This window comes from Cervus canadensis, chromosome 17 (assembly GCF_019320065.1).
Source record: "Cervus canadensis isolate Bull #8, Minnesota chromosome 17, ASM1932006v1, whole genome shotgun sequence".
Taxonomy (NCBI): Eukaryota; Metazoa; Chordata; class Mammalia; order Artiodactyla; family Cervidae; genus Cervus; species Cervus canadensis.
Genome location: NC_057402.1, coordinates 56761098 through 56774711, shown reverse-complemented (window position 1 = coordinate 56774711; position 13614 = coordinate 56761098). Strand labels below are relative to the sequence as shown.

Genomic DNA, 13614 nt, shown 5'->3' with positions numbered 1-13614 from the left:
TCCGCTCTTGGAGGAGAGAACAGAAGTTCAGCAGAGTTAACCGAGGTCTACCCACCGCTTGTCTGGTTTGTTATGGAGTTGAATATTTCTCCCCTCTCTATTCTTTGAAATGTTTTGAATTAAAATAGCTTACTCAAGGTCACTGAAGGCATATGGTCCTGCTCAAAACTTTAAACAAAACATTAGTTTTTACAACCTTTTGTAATTTGGTATTGTATACAACATGGTTATATGCAGAGTTTCTGTAATCTTTTCAGTGGGTGACAGAAATATGAGAAGCAAATTTATAAGCCATTTAGTGAAGCATTTAATCAATTTCATGCATAGGAAATAACTCCGATGGCTTTGCTTTATCAATCTTTCTCTCCAGGAGAACTCCAGTCCACATGATCTCCAAACGCCGGCTGCGGGTGGAGGTGGGGGCGCGGGGGTGGCAAGGAGCAGGGTCAGGGCTGAGGAGGGGAGGGAGTGTTCGCACATCTTGTGATGCTCTTCAAATGTCAGGGATGTCTGAAGTCTGCCTAACAGCGTTGCCAGCATCTCAGCTTTCTGGAGGCTGTTAATGTATTTCCAAAAGTAAGCACAGGTCTAATGTTTAGAGGAAGTTTTCAAGGCCTTTTACTGCAAAGTTATTCATTAAACACCCTTTTCCCAGAGTGACCCTCCTGTGCTCACAGCCTGGCAGACTGTTCAACTTTTCGGCTCAAAGAAATATTCAGTGGCGATTACTTTCAAACACATGAAAAAGAAAACAACTTAAGTGAAAACTTACTTCTGAGACTTGAATGAGTCAAAGCAAGGTGACCAAAATAACTGAAGACCCACTAAAGTGGACTGTTGCAGTGGAGGTAGCCGAGCATTTTTCAGAATACTTGAGCTGTCTTTTAGGGTTCAAGTTCTGATGCTCTTTTGAATTGCTTAAGAGATTAATCCAGCTCTTGGCTGCATAGTGGGTTGATATTTTCTTTTCCCTTATGTGCTAGAATCCCTCTTACAACACTTTACCATAAACACCATCACGTTTTTTAACTGAAAAAGTCCTAAGGGATCAAAAGAAAATCTTGTGATAATCACTATCTGCTAAACTATATTAAAATTGCATCAGCTCTACCTTGTCCCCAAAAATTAGAACTGATTGAAAGGTACTGTAGATGTAGTTTCTAATTTGGAAAATGATTTGCTTCCACTTACTTCTAAACCAAGAAAAATATTTGAGAGAATAAATTCCAGTCTAGATTATTTGGAGTTGATTTCAAATCAGCTTAATTGCTGGATTTCATCTCAGGAAGAAATAATATTTCACATTCCCTTTTAAATAGGACATAAATGAGGATGTTCCTGCATTGACAATTCAGTGGCGTGTCCTTGGATATTTATTTTGCCAAATTATTTAATCTATGGCACCTGTACCATTATTTTGAGAGCTAATTTGGTAATCCTACATACATTTGGTAGCTCTAACAGAGTTTGCCAATGCGGGTTCGCTTGTCTGTCTATCATCTGTTGCCATTCAACCATTAACTCCTGGATTATACCTCACTTGACTTTTAAAAAAAAATGAACTATTTTAGAGGAAAAGATGTCTTTGGTATAAAACATGTTTCATATTGTAAATATCATTATGCTCTTGATTTTTTCACTCGTCAGTATGTTGGAGAGATTGCCTTGTTAGTGGACAGATACAGATCATTCTTTCTGTTTCTAGAGCCCCATGTTATGACTAGTAAAATAGCTGTATTATTCCCATATATTAGAGGTAGATTCCCTTTGATATTATAAACAGCTCTGCAGTGAATATACCTGCACACACTTCCTTATGAGTCCAAGTATTTCTCATGTGCTCCTACGCATATTACTCATTTGCTATGAGTATTTTTCTAGCATGGCTACTTAGCGTGAAATTGCTGGATGTGCATGTTTTATGTTTTAAGTTACTGGCAAATTACTTAGCAATTTTAATTTTCAGTGAAAGTCCTACCAGAATCTCTGATACAACTTTTCTCAACTCTATTTAAACCCACATGTACTCAGCCGCTCTCATTTTTCCTTTGCCTTTGCTTCTCCAAGAAGATGGAGACTCTCCACAGTGCCTTTCACTGAATTTCCTGTCTTCTAGGGCAGGTAGGGCCAGGCAGCTTAATCACTGTTGCCAGCTGTTTAGTAATAGGGCTGTGCATGTCCACTGAGGTGACGAGCCATTCAGAGACTGGGCAGCATCAGTCAAAAAACCAAACCAAATCACACTGTTGGTCCTTTTCAAATATGGTCACAAAGTCAGCGACACATTTCCATTTCAATCACGACATTGGTGCCCAGGTTCAAATGATTGTTTCAGCCAGTTTTACACCTGAGTCTTATAGACTTTTGCTATTTTAGAAGATGGCTTTGTAAAATCTGGTGTTTGCTTAGGACATAGGGCCTAGAAGGAGATTGTCCAGATAACAACTTTCTAAGAATAACTCTCCCTGCCTCCTTCACCCAGTGATTTTTGTTCCTCTCTTATTCCCATGTCCATTCCATTCTTACTGCTGCCTCTTTATCCAGACCCTTCTCACCAGCTCTTAAGCATTTGTAGCTCCGTATTTACTTAGCCTTGGCAGGCCCTTCTCTCTTCCATCCACTTCACCGAGCTAAATCTTTACAGAGCACAAATCTGGATCTGATTTACTCTTGCTTAAAATAATTTCTTATTATCCAGACTCTTTGTCCTGTCTTTTAAAGTCCTCTGTGACAAGGGCTCCTCTGGCATTTTTTTTTTTTTTTTTTTGCTTGTTTTGCTAAGTAGAAGATCTAGGCAGGAGAAGCAGAAAATGAATTTTAAAAGATAGCTTGTCCCCAACCCCAAGTTGGGCTTGTGTGGCTTCTGCTGTCTCCCTCATGCTCTACCAAAACCAATGTCATTGTCATTGGTGATGGGGCGGAGGGTGGGGGGACAAGGACAAGTAATAGAACAGAAAAGGGAACACAGAAGTCAGATGTTGGGCCAGCTCACAGTGCCATGGCTGGATTGAGTGTAGTCAAATAAAGGTTAAACAGATTTTAATGTGTTTTCAATTCTACAGTCTAAAACAGAAAGTGAGAATGCAATCAAATTACAGCTGCATTACAATGTTAGGCTGCAGCAAATCTCTAGCTGGCTCTACCCAAGTGAAGGCATCTAATCAGGAAGTGGCCGACTATCTAACCCATGAATTGTTTGTAACTCAGAACCTTTCCGTGCAATGAAGCCAACCCTGTATATATTAATAACATACTTCATCTATATTATTTATAGTAAATCGTACGTGAAAAATGATACTTCTGGGTCTCTTAGTAGAACATGTACATTCAGCTGATTTTTAAGATAAAACGGATCCATTTTATATAGTTTTCTTTATACTTTTCTGCCTGGTCGCCCCTGTGACTAATGATATACACTTATGAGTAGGCTAATGGAAGTTAGCAAAGTAATCCTGGCCTTGGGCCAGCTTCTTCTTTTCTTTAAGGATAATTGTTCAATATTGGGATTGAATCTCTCAAAATCTCTAAAATTAGCTTTTAGAATGTATTTCTCAAAATGAAAAATTGGAAGCCAACTGGATGTCCAAGAGAAGTAGATTGATTCCATATACATAGACTATCAAGATTGCAATGCAAGGCTACGAAATCTGTAGCCATATTTGAAAATGCGACATACTTTTGAAGAAAGTTAAAAAGCAAATCCATATGTAAGCTTAGCTCTACATGTATATGGACCATGAACTTGTCAGGGTGGTAGACTTGAGAGCAATTTTATTTATTTAAAATTTCTCTTAATGTTTTAATAATGAGTTACACTAGCTATGAAGCTCTTAGTTGAGTGGTGAGAATTGGACCAGAGGAGGATAATTCCTTCTTCCCTTATCCTAGGATGGAGGCTGGAGGGGTTTCCCCGAGTAATTGCAAGCAAGAAGAAACTTCTCCAGGTGCCCTTATGGAGCCTGGTTTAAAGGAACACTTGTATGAGAAACCTGAAGCTTCAGCATAGGATAGAACTCATCATAGCTTCCTCAGATACTTGTGAACACACCCCGCTCTCTGAATCCAAAGGATTGATTGTCATATAAGGGGGCAAAGAAAGCCAGCAGATGGGATTGCCCAAGGGCTTTACTTGGCAAGAAACTGTGGGATTACTGGGAAGTTAGAGGATTACTGGGAAGTTAGAGATGTGCGTGTGTGCACGCTGTCACTTCAGTCGTGTCCGACTCTTTGTGACCCTATGGGTTTTAACCCACCAGGCTCCTCCGTCCATGGGATTCTCTGGGCAAGAATACAGGGTGGGTTGCCATGCCCTCCTCCAGGGGATCTTCCCTACCCAGGATCGAACTTGCGTCTCCTGCGGCTCCTGCATTGCAGGTGGATTCTTTACCGCAGAGCCACCAGGGAAATCTTTAGAGATGTGCAAATGATGATTTACTTTTCAGATATTTCAAAGGTGAATTTGGGAAATGCTTGAAACTCTTGAGTGTCCATGAATTAGATATTGAATTTCAACCAAAGTTGCGAGAATATCTGAGTTGGTATTTTATAACCCTTGACCAGAGGGTGATGGACATGGAGAACATTAGACTGGGAAGGAAGGTGGAGATAGAAGTTGGGCCGGCTTGGAGTCCTTTTGGGTTCACTAAGAGCACTATACCATATTGCCTGGTTTTCTCTGATAAGGTGAAGGTTTAACAGGAAAGGGATATTGTAGACCTGTGCTCTTCAGACTTGAAATGTGGAGAGAACTAACTTAGGGATCTCCAAAGTTTCTGATTCAATAAGCATAAGGCTATTTTCCCCCCAAGATTCCTTGTTAAATTTCTTATGCAGTCTCATCAAAACAAAACAGCAGCTTTAGACATTGCCTCGCCAGTCACAAGATTCTTAGAGTTTTGATTACAACCCAGATATATTTGCAATTAGCTGGATCTAGAGAAGTTAATTACTTCCACTCCTGTACAACAGAGTCAGACATGACTGAGAGACTGAACTGAACCGGACAAGCTCCATACCCTGCACGGACTTCTATTGTTGCATTTCTCGGTTTCTATCCTTCTGTGCCTTAGCTTCTCCTGCCCACGCCCTCGTCACCCACACGCCCGCACTAGGCTTTGTATGCCCGGTTTCTCCTTAAACACTGACTTGTCCTGTGTTTCTGACCTTCAGCTCTCGTCCATGGACATGGTATTACCTTCTCCATCTCCTTCGGCGAGGATGAAATAAGAAGCCTGGAGGAGGGTCCAGACTCTGATGTGAACTGGTAAGCTTAGGTTCTGGGCTGTTTTCTGTTAAACCTGATGTGACTTCACATCAGTCAACCGAGGTCTCTGACTCTCTCTGTCTTTCACTGATAGCAAAAAGGTTTTTAAAAATTATGAAATGCAGGGGATAGCATGGAGGGAATAAACTAAGAATTTGGAGTTCAGTTCAGTTCAGTCGCTCAGTCGTGTCCGACTCTTTGCGACCCCATGAACTGCAGCACACCAGGCCTCCCTGTCCATCACCAACTCCCGGAGTTTACTCAAACTCATGCCCATCGAGTCGGTGATGCCATCCAGTCATCTCATCCTCTGTCGACCCCTTCTCCTCCTGCCCCCAATCCCTCCCAACATCAGGGTCTTTTCCAGCGAGTCAGCTCTTTGCATGAGGTGGCCAAAGTATTGGAGTTTCAGCTTCAGCATCAGTCCTTCCAATGAACACCCAGGACTGATCTCCTTCAGGATGGACTGGTTGGATCTCCTTGAACTCCAAGGGACTCTCAAGAGTCTTCTCCAACACCATAGTTCAAAAGCATCAATTTTTCAGCGCTCAGCTTTCTTCACAATCCAACTCTCACATCCATACATGACCACTGGAAAAACCATAGCCTTGACCAGATGGATTTTTGTTGGCAAATAATGTCTCTGCTTTTTAATATGCTATCTAGGTTGGTCATAACTTTCCTTCCAAGGAGTAAGCATCTTTTAATTTCATGGCTGCAGTCACCATCTGCAGTGATTTTGGAGCCCCCAAAAATAAAGTCTGACACTGTTTCCACTGTCTCCCCATCTATTTCCCATGAGGTGATGGGACCAGATGCCATGATCTTAGTTTTCTGAATGTTAAGCTTTAAGCCAACTTTTTCACTCTCTTCTTTCACTTTCATCAAGAGGCTTTTTAGTTCCTCTTCACTTTCTGCCATAAGGGTGGTGTCATCTGCATATCTGAGGTTATTGGTATTTCTCCTGGCAATCTTGATTCCAGCTTTTGCTTCTTCCAGCCCAGCGTTTCTCATGATGTACTCTGCATACAAGTTAAATAAGCAGGGTGACAATATACAGCCTTGACGTACTCCTTTTGCTATTTGGAACCAGTCTGTTGTTCCATGTCCGGTTCTAACTGTTGCTTCCTGACCTGCATACAGGTTTCTCAAGAGGCAGGTCAGGTGGTCTGGTATTCCCATCTCCTTCAGAATTTTCCACAGTTTATTGTGATCCACACAGTTGAAGGCTTTGGCATAGTCAATAAAGCAGAAGTAGATGTTTTTCTGGAACTCTCTTGCTTTTTTGATGATCCAGCAGATATTGGCAATTTGATCTCTGGTTCCTCTGCCTTTTCTAAAACCAGCTTGAACATCTGGAAGTTCTCAGTTCACATATTGCTGAAGCCTGGCTTGGAGAATTTTGAGCATTACCTTACTAGCGTGTGAGATGAGTGCAGTTGTGCAGAAGTGTGAGCATTCTTTTGGATTGCCTTTCTTAGGGATTGGAATGAAAACTGACCTTTTCTAGTCCCCTGGCCACTGCTGAGTTTTCCAAATTTGCTGGCATATTGAGAGCAGCACTTTCACAGCATCATCTTTCAGGATTTGAAATAGCTCAACTGCAATTCCATCACATGCACTAGCTTTGTTTGTAGTGATGCTTTCTAAGGCCCACTTGACTTAACATTCTAGGATGTCTGGCTCTAGGTGAGTGATCACACCATCGTGATTATCTGGGTCATGAAGATCTTTATTGTACAGTTCTTCTGTGTATTCTTGCCACCTCTTCTTAATATCTTCTGCTTCTGTTAGGTCCATACCTTTTTTGCCCTTTATTGAGCCCATCTTTGCATGAAATGTTCCCTTGGTATCTTTAATTTTCTTGAAGAGATCTCTAGTCTTTCCCATTCTGTTCTTTTCCTCTATTTCTTTGCATTGATCGCTGAGGAAGGCTTTCTTATCTCTCCTGGCTATTCTTTGGAACTCTGCATTCAAATGGGAATATCTTTCCTTTTCCCCTTTGCTTTTCGCTTCTCTTTGTTTCACAGCTATTTGTAAGGCCTCCTCAGACAACCACTTTGCCATTTTGCATTTCTTTTCCATGGGGATGGTCTTGATCCCTGTCTCCTGTACAATGTCATGAACCTCTGTCCATAGTTCATCAGGCACTCTGTCTATCAGATCTAGTCCCTTAAATCTATTTCTCACTTCCACTGTATAGTCATAAGGGATTTGATTTAGGTCATACCTGAAAGGTCTAGTGGTTTTCCCTACTTTCTTCAGTTTGAGTCTGAATTTGGCAATACGGAGTTCATGATCTGAGCCACAGTCCACTCCTGGTCTTGTTTTTTTCTGACTGTATAGAGCTTCTCCATCTTTGGCTGCAAAGAATATAATCAGTCTGATTTCGGTGTTGACCATCTGGTGATGTCCATGTGTAGAGTCTTCTCTTGTGTTGTTGGAAGAGGGTGTTTGCTATGACCAGTGCATTCTCTTGGCAAAACTCTATTAGCCTTTGCCCTGCTTCATTCCATACTCCAAGGCCAAATTTGCCTGTTACTCCAGGTGTTTCTTGACTTCCTACTTTTGCATTCCAGTCCCCTATAATGAAAAGGACATCTTTTTTGGATGTTAGCTCTAAAAGGTCTTGTAGGTCTTCATAGAACCGTTCAACTTCAGCTTCTTCAGTGTTACTGGTTGGGGCATAGGCTTGGATTACCGTGATATTGAATGGTCTGCCTTGGAAACAAACAGAGACCATTCTGTTGTTTTTGAGATTGCATCCAAGTACTGCATTTCAGACTCTTTTGTTGACTGTGATGGCTACTCCATTTCTTCTAAGGGATTCCTGCCCACAGTAGTAGATATAATGGTCATTTGAGTTAAATTCACCCATTCCAGTCCATTTTAGTTTGCTGATTCCTAGAATGTCGACATTCACTCTTGCCATCTCCTGTTTGACCACTTCAAATTTGCCTTGATTCATGGACCTAACATTCCAGGTTCCTATGCAATATTGCTCTTTACAGCATCGGACCTTGCTTCTATCACCAGTCCCATCCACAACTGGGTATTGTTTTTGCTTTGGCTCCATCCCTTCATTCTTTCTGGAGTTATTTCTCCACTGATCTCCAGTAGCATATTGGGCACCTACCGACCTGGGGAGTTCCTCTTTCAGTATCCTATCATTTTGCCTTCTCATACTATTCATGGGGTTCTCAAGGCAAGAATACTGAAGTGGTTTGCCATTCCCTTCTCCAGTGGACCACATTCTGTCAGACCTCTCCACCATGACCTGACCATCTTGGGTGGTCCCACACAGCATGGCTTAGTTTCATTGAGTTAGACATGACTGTGGTCCTGTGATCAGATTGGCTAGTTTTCTGTGACTATGGTTTTAGTGTGTCTGCCCTCTGATGCCCTCTCGCAACAAAGGAGCAGCAGCTGCACTTTGCTGGAGCAGCTGTGAAGAGATACCCCAAGTCCAAGGTAAGAGAAACGCAAATATACATTACTGTATATAAAATAGACAAACAACAAGGATCTACTGTATAGCACAGGAACTCTACTTAATCTCTTGTAACCTGTGCGGGAAAAGAATCTGAACATATTGAACCTGTGTCTCCCACATTGCAGGCAGATTCGTTACTGTCTGAGCCACCAGGAAAGCCCTACATATATTATATATGTATATGTATATATATATGTATATGTGTATATATATATATATATATATATAAGTGAAACAATTTGCTGTATGCTTAGAACTAGCACAACCTTGTAAATTAATTATACTTCCATAAAAACAACAAAAAAAAATATGTTCCCAGGTGGCACAGTGGTAAAGAATCCACCTGCCAAAGCAGGAGATGCAGGAGACGTGAGTTTGATCCTGGGAAGGTCCCCTAGAGGAGGAAATGGCAATCCCCTCCAGTATTCTTGCCTGGAGAATCCCATGGACGGAGGAGCCCAGAAGGAGTTGGACACGACTGAGCACACGTGGGCATGGCAGCTCACAAACTTGAGAGTTTCATTATTAGTGATAAAAAAATATATTACTGTTTTGTTTTGCAAAATTAACACCCCAAATTAATTCAACAGCATTTATTGCCATGTCAGTAATTTTTACATGAATTCTCCCCACTGGTCGTGTTTCTTATGAATATCTGTAAGAGTGGCCCAGTACATAAGCATTGCTCACTGGTAGGTGATTTGCATCTGAAACATACGCTACATTTCCATGCCGCGGCATGATTCTAGTCTGGGACCATATTCTTCCAGTCTTAGCTGCTGCTGAAGTGTGTGGGAATTGACTTTTTCCACGTTGAGCAAACCTGTTGTGAAAGCCCACTGCTGTGAGCACTGCCTGTTTGTCCTTCTTGAGAATTATAGTTTTTAACCCTCTCTGGCTTTAGCCCGAGAGAGAAGCCAGTGAAAGAAGTATGTTGAATTTGCTTGCTGCCTCTGGGGCTGCCTTATCCCACTGGGATGTGGAATCAGCCTCTGCAATGACCATCTCTTTTTACTATTCTTTGCATAGACATTCTTTCCTAAAGTGAATTTCAGAGAGAAGAGATACAGACAGCTTCTTTTTTTTAAGGGTTAATCTGCCTAACTGAAGACTTCTACTGAAAAAAGTCTAGCTAACAACATACAAATATTCATGTCTCAAAGATCTAGAGAAAGATGAATTGGAAATAGTAAACATATGAGTGAGCTGGTGGGTTCAGAATATAGATTGACAATGTGGGTTATTATTCTGACTTTATTGCCTTTTTGCTGAATGACCGTAGGTAAGTGATCTCACCTGTGTGAGGATTAAAGGAGGCAGTCAGTTCAGAATCTATGCTGGTTGTTGTTCAGTTGCTCAGTCATGTCCAACTCTTAGTGACCCAATGGAATGAAGCAAGCCAGGCTACCCTGTCCTTCACTAACTCCTGCAGTTTGCTCAAACTCATGTCTGTTGAGTTGGTGATGCCATCCAACCATCTTATCCTTTGTTGCCCCCTTTTCCTCCCACCCTCAGTCTTTTCCAGCATCAGGATCTTTTCCATTGAGTCAGCTCTTTTCATCAGGTGCCCAAAATATTGCAGTTTTAGCTTCAGCATCAGTGCTTCCAATGACTATTCAGGGTTGATTTTCTTTAGGATGGACTGGTTTGATCTCCTTGCTGGTAGGAGCAGAGATCTTTGCTTTATACTCCAAATGCCTAAGAAGTTCCCTGCACATAGTAGGTGCTCAGTTTATGTTTCTTGAATGAATAGCTTCCTCCCAGAGTGACAGAAAATACCTAGGCTTTTCTTTAAGTTCCTTCAAAATATTTCTCCACATTCTCTGAAGTCTGCTTTGTTGGAATGTTCTTACTGTTCTCCAACAGTTAACTAATCCCAGCATTTTGTTTATTAAGCCAGACAAAAACTAGTGACGCAGTTAAGAGTCTAAACTCTCAACAGACTTTCCCATCATCTGAAGTGTTCATTGACTTGAACTAAAGTGGATGTACAATTTGAAGCGTCAACCAAGTTTAGTCTTTTTTTTAAAATTTTTACTGTTTTCAAAACAAGATATTTTATCGATATAGCTTATACATCAAATGGAAGAAGGCTATTCCCAATATTATCTTTATCTTCTAGACATAAATAACAAACAACTCCAGTAATCAAAATTTACTACAATTGTAATAGATTTTGACAGAGTTTATGTATTGTGTGCATTGCTAACATAATGCTGACTTCCAAGGACAGAGGCCAGAATTTCTAGTTTGGCTATGTTAAATGGAAAAAAAAAATCCACTATTGAATGTAGTTTTACTACATTTGAGATGAATTTTTATAAATAAAATTGTTTACACCAGTTTCTAATAAAAAATTGAAATTATCTGTGGCAATGTAACCACTAACAGCGTGTATACTATGAAAATATTTCAATAATTAATGCATGCTCCATCTAGAGTAATTGACAGGGGGTCATAAATGTAATGGGCCATCTGTGTTTGATTTGTACACGAGGATGCTTAAAGGGATAGGCAGGTAGTTCAAGATTCCCTAGCAAAAAACATTTGTTTCAATTTCTCCAAGTAGCAGGGCCATTTACCATTTTTTTTCTCTTTTTTTCTCCTCAAGTCTTTTCCAGATTTCTACTTGAGCCCCGCATTTCTCACTACTTCTCATTCCGATGCAAGTCTCTTTCCAAGTTTTGATGTGTATGTGAATCAACAGCAATCTTCAACAATCAGACTCAGCTCTCCAAACCGTTTCAATAGCAACTTAAAAGTCGCACACATGATGAAAAAAATATCAGAGGCTCACTCCAATGCTATAATTATCATTCATTCTGCTCAGTCCGATCACGTCAAAAATGTGTTTTGCAAATTTTTCTTCTGTCAGTAAGCAAACAACCTTGCTTATATCTGTTAACAATAGGACCGCTAGGAATCATAGTAAGATTTTTGTAATTCACTCCTTTTTTGAGTGGACCATAATGGTTTATTTCTGGAAGTAAAGTGGTCTTGGTGGACATTAGAAGAGGTTCTAGAATTTTCTGTGCAGGGGAATCAAAGCGCTTTGAATAATTGTCTGAAACACTGTGCTGTGATTCAGACCCAATTCATCCAATAACCGTTTACCTTCTTCTGCTTTTCTTTATAATGTGCTAAACAGTGATCGTGTTGAAAGCCATGTGCCTGGTTGGTTGAACTAAACCAACAAGGTCTCTGCCACCAGGAATCTCACATTCTAGTAAATGTAACTTCTTCCTCTGATATCTCATAGGTACCGTAAGCTCTTTGCCTAGAAAACTAAATATGCCATCTCTCCTGACTACCCTAGCCCTTTCCTTCTGTGTTGCCTATTTTGGAAAAATATGCAACCATCTACCAAGTTGCCCAAGTACAATTCTCCTAGACTCTTCCCTTCCTTTTTCTCCTTCACAAAAGCAATTCACCATTTCTGTCAATGCCAGCTCCTGACCACTGCATGACTCTGCTTCCATACTCAAAAGAATATGGAATTTTTTTTTTTTTTTTTTTAAAGGCAGCCCCGCTTGGGCATGGCCGCGGCCCGGAGCGGCTCCGCTCGGCCGCCGTGCCTCTCTTGCCCCAAGAATATGGAATTTTGTCTGTAATGTTGCAACAGATTCCAATATTAGTTTTCAGCTTAGTCTTCATACTATCTATCACCAGAAGGATATTTTAAACATTAGGATGCTAATACCATGATGTTATTTCCCTGTAAAAACATCCTAGTAGTAATAACTCTACAACTACCTTAAAGACAAAACCCAAACTTAACATGGTGGAAAGGAAGACTTTTGCTAATGTGCCCCTGGACCTGACTCTACAGGACCACCTCTCGCCACCCATCCTGCTCTCTAGTTACACAGAAGTGTATTCTCTGAGCACATCCGGATACTGCAGTGCCTTTGAACATGCAATTTCCTCTGCCTGGAATGCTTGGCATTTTTTCTTCTATTCCCTTGGGCAACCTCTCTCCATCTATCAAACTCATCTCAGACAGATGATGCCTTTCGTCTACAGCTTCTGTTCCTTGACGTTTGCCTGGGTTCCAGTGGCCTTTCTGGGGGAACATTCCAGCTTCCCTCTATGGCAGTACGGCTAAGATCTGTGTTCCTGCTTCAGGTGGCCACCGGTGCCTGTATGCGGCAGACGTGTTGAGCAGGAAGTGTTGAAGGACGTTCCCAACGTGCCCAGCACAAGCTAAGTCTGGTCCAAGACCTGACAGAGTTTAAAGGCAGGTCTCACAAGTCATTGTCTCTTGTAAGTGGGGTTGGCAGCAAAGCAGTTACTTTGTCTTTTTTTTTTTTTCCCTTCCATGCTGTTGTTTATTCAGAATGTATTCTTTTTTGGACATGATTTCTTTCTCTTGGACATGAGTCAACATTTCAGAAAGTAGACCCTACTCCTCTCTTTTTCCAGGCTAAGTTTTCTTAAATGTTTTTTTGCTTTTAAATAATTCTTAATATTCAGTTATGTCATATATTAACAAATATATTTTAATTACCTTCACCTGGGTCTTTCATGGTTTCCAAAAGCCTCTAAGATGCATTAAACTATTTAAATTACTTTTATCTTAATTATTGTTTTCTTTTGCTTTCCATTCATAGTTTTTTTTTTTAAGTTTGCACTATGTGATATGAAAAAATATCCAAATAGCTCAATGCTGTCTAATTAAAAACCTATGCTTTCTCCATGTTTAGTATTAAGTGCTTTTATGTGTGGCTAATTCTTATCATTATGCTTTTAAAAAATTAAAAAATAAGACACAGTCTAAGAATATTTATTGGTATTACATTGGATTCATAGATCATTATAGAATAATTTTTTAGCATTTAGATGTAAGGATTCTTTTTAA

The 13614-nt window shown here is 40.5% G+C and overlaps 1 long non-coding RNA gene across 1 annotated transcript in view; it reads left to right on the top strand.

Moving 5' to 3' along the window:
• The window catches only part of LOC122454986, a 76395-nt gene extending 64556 nt beyond the window's left edge, over positions 1 to 11839 (top strand). Inside the window, exons 4-5 of the long non-coding RNA XR_006273564.1 lie at positions 5170 to 5263; positions 11368 to 11839. This is a non-coding gene — a long non-coding RNA (uncharacterized LOC122454986). The remainder of the gene's footprint in view (positions 1 to 5169; positions 5264 to 11367) is intronic.
• Positions 11840 to 13614: the final 1775 nt, after the last annotated feature.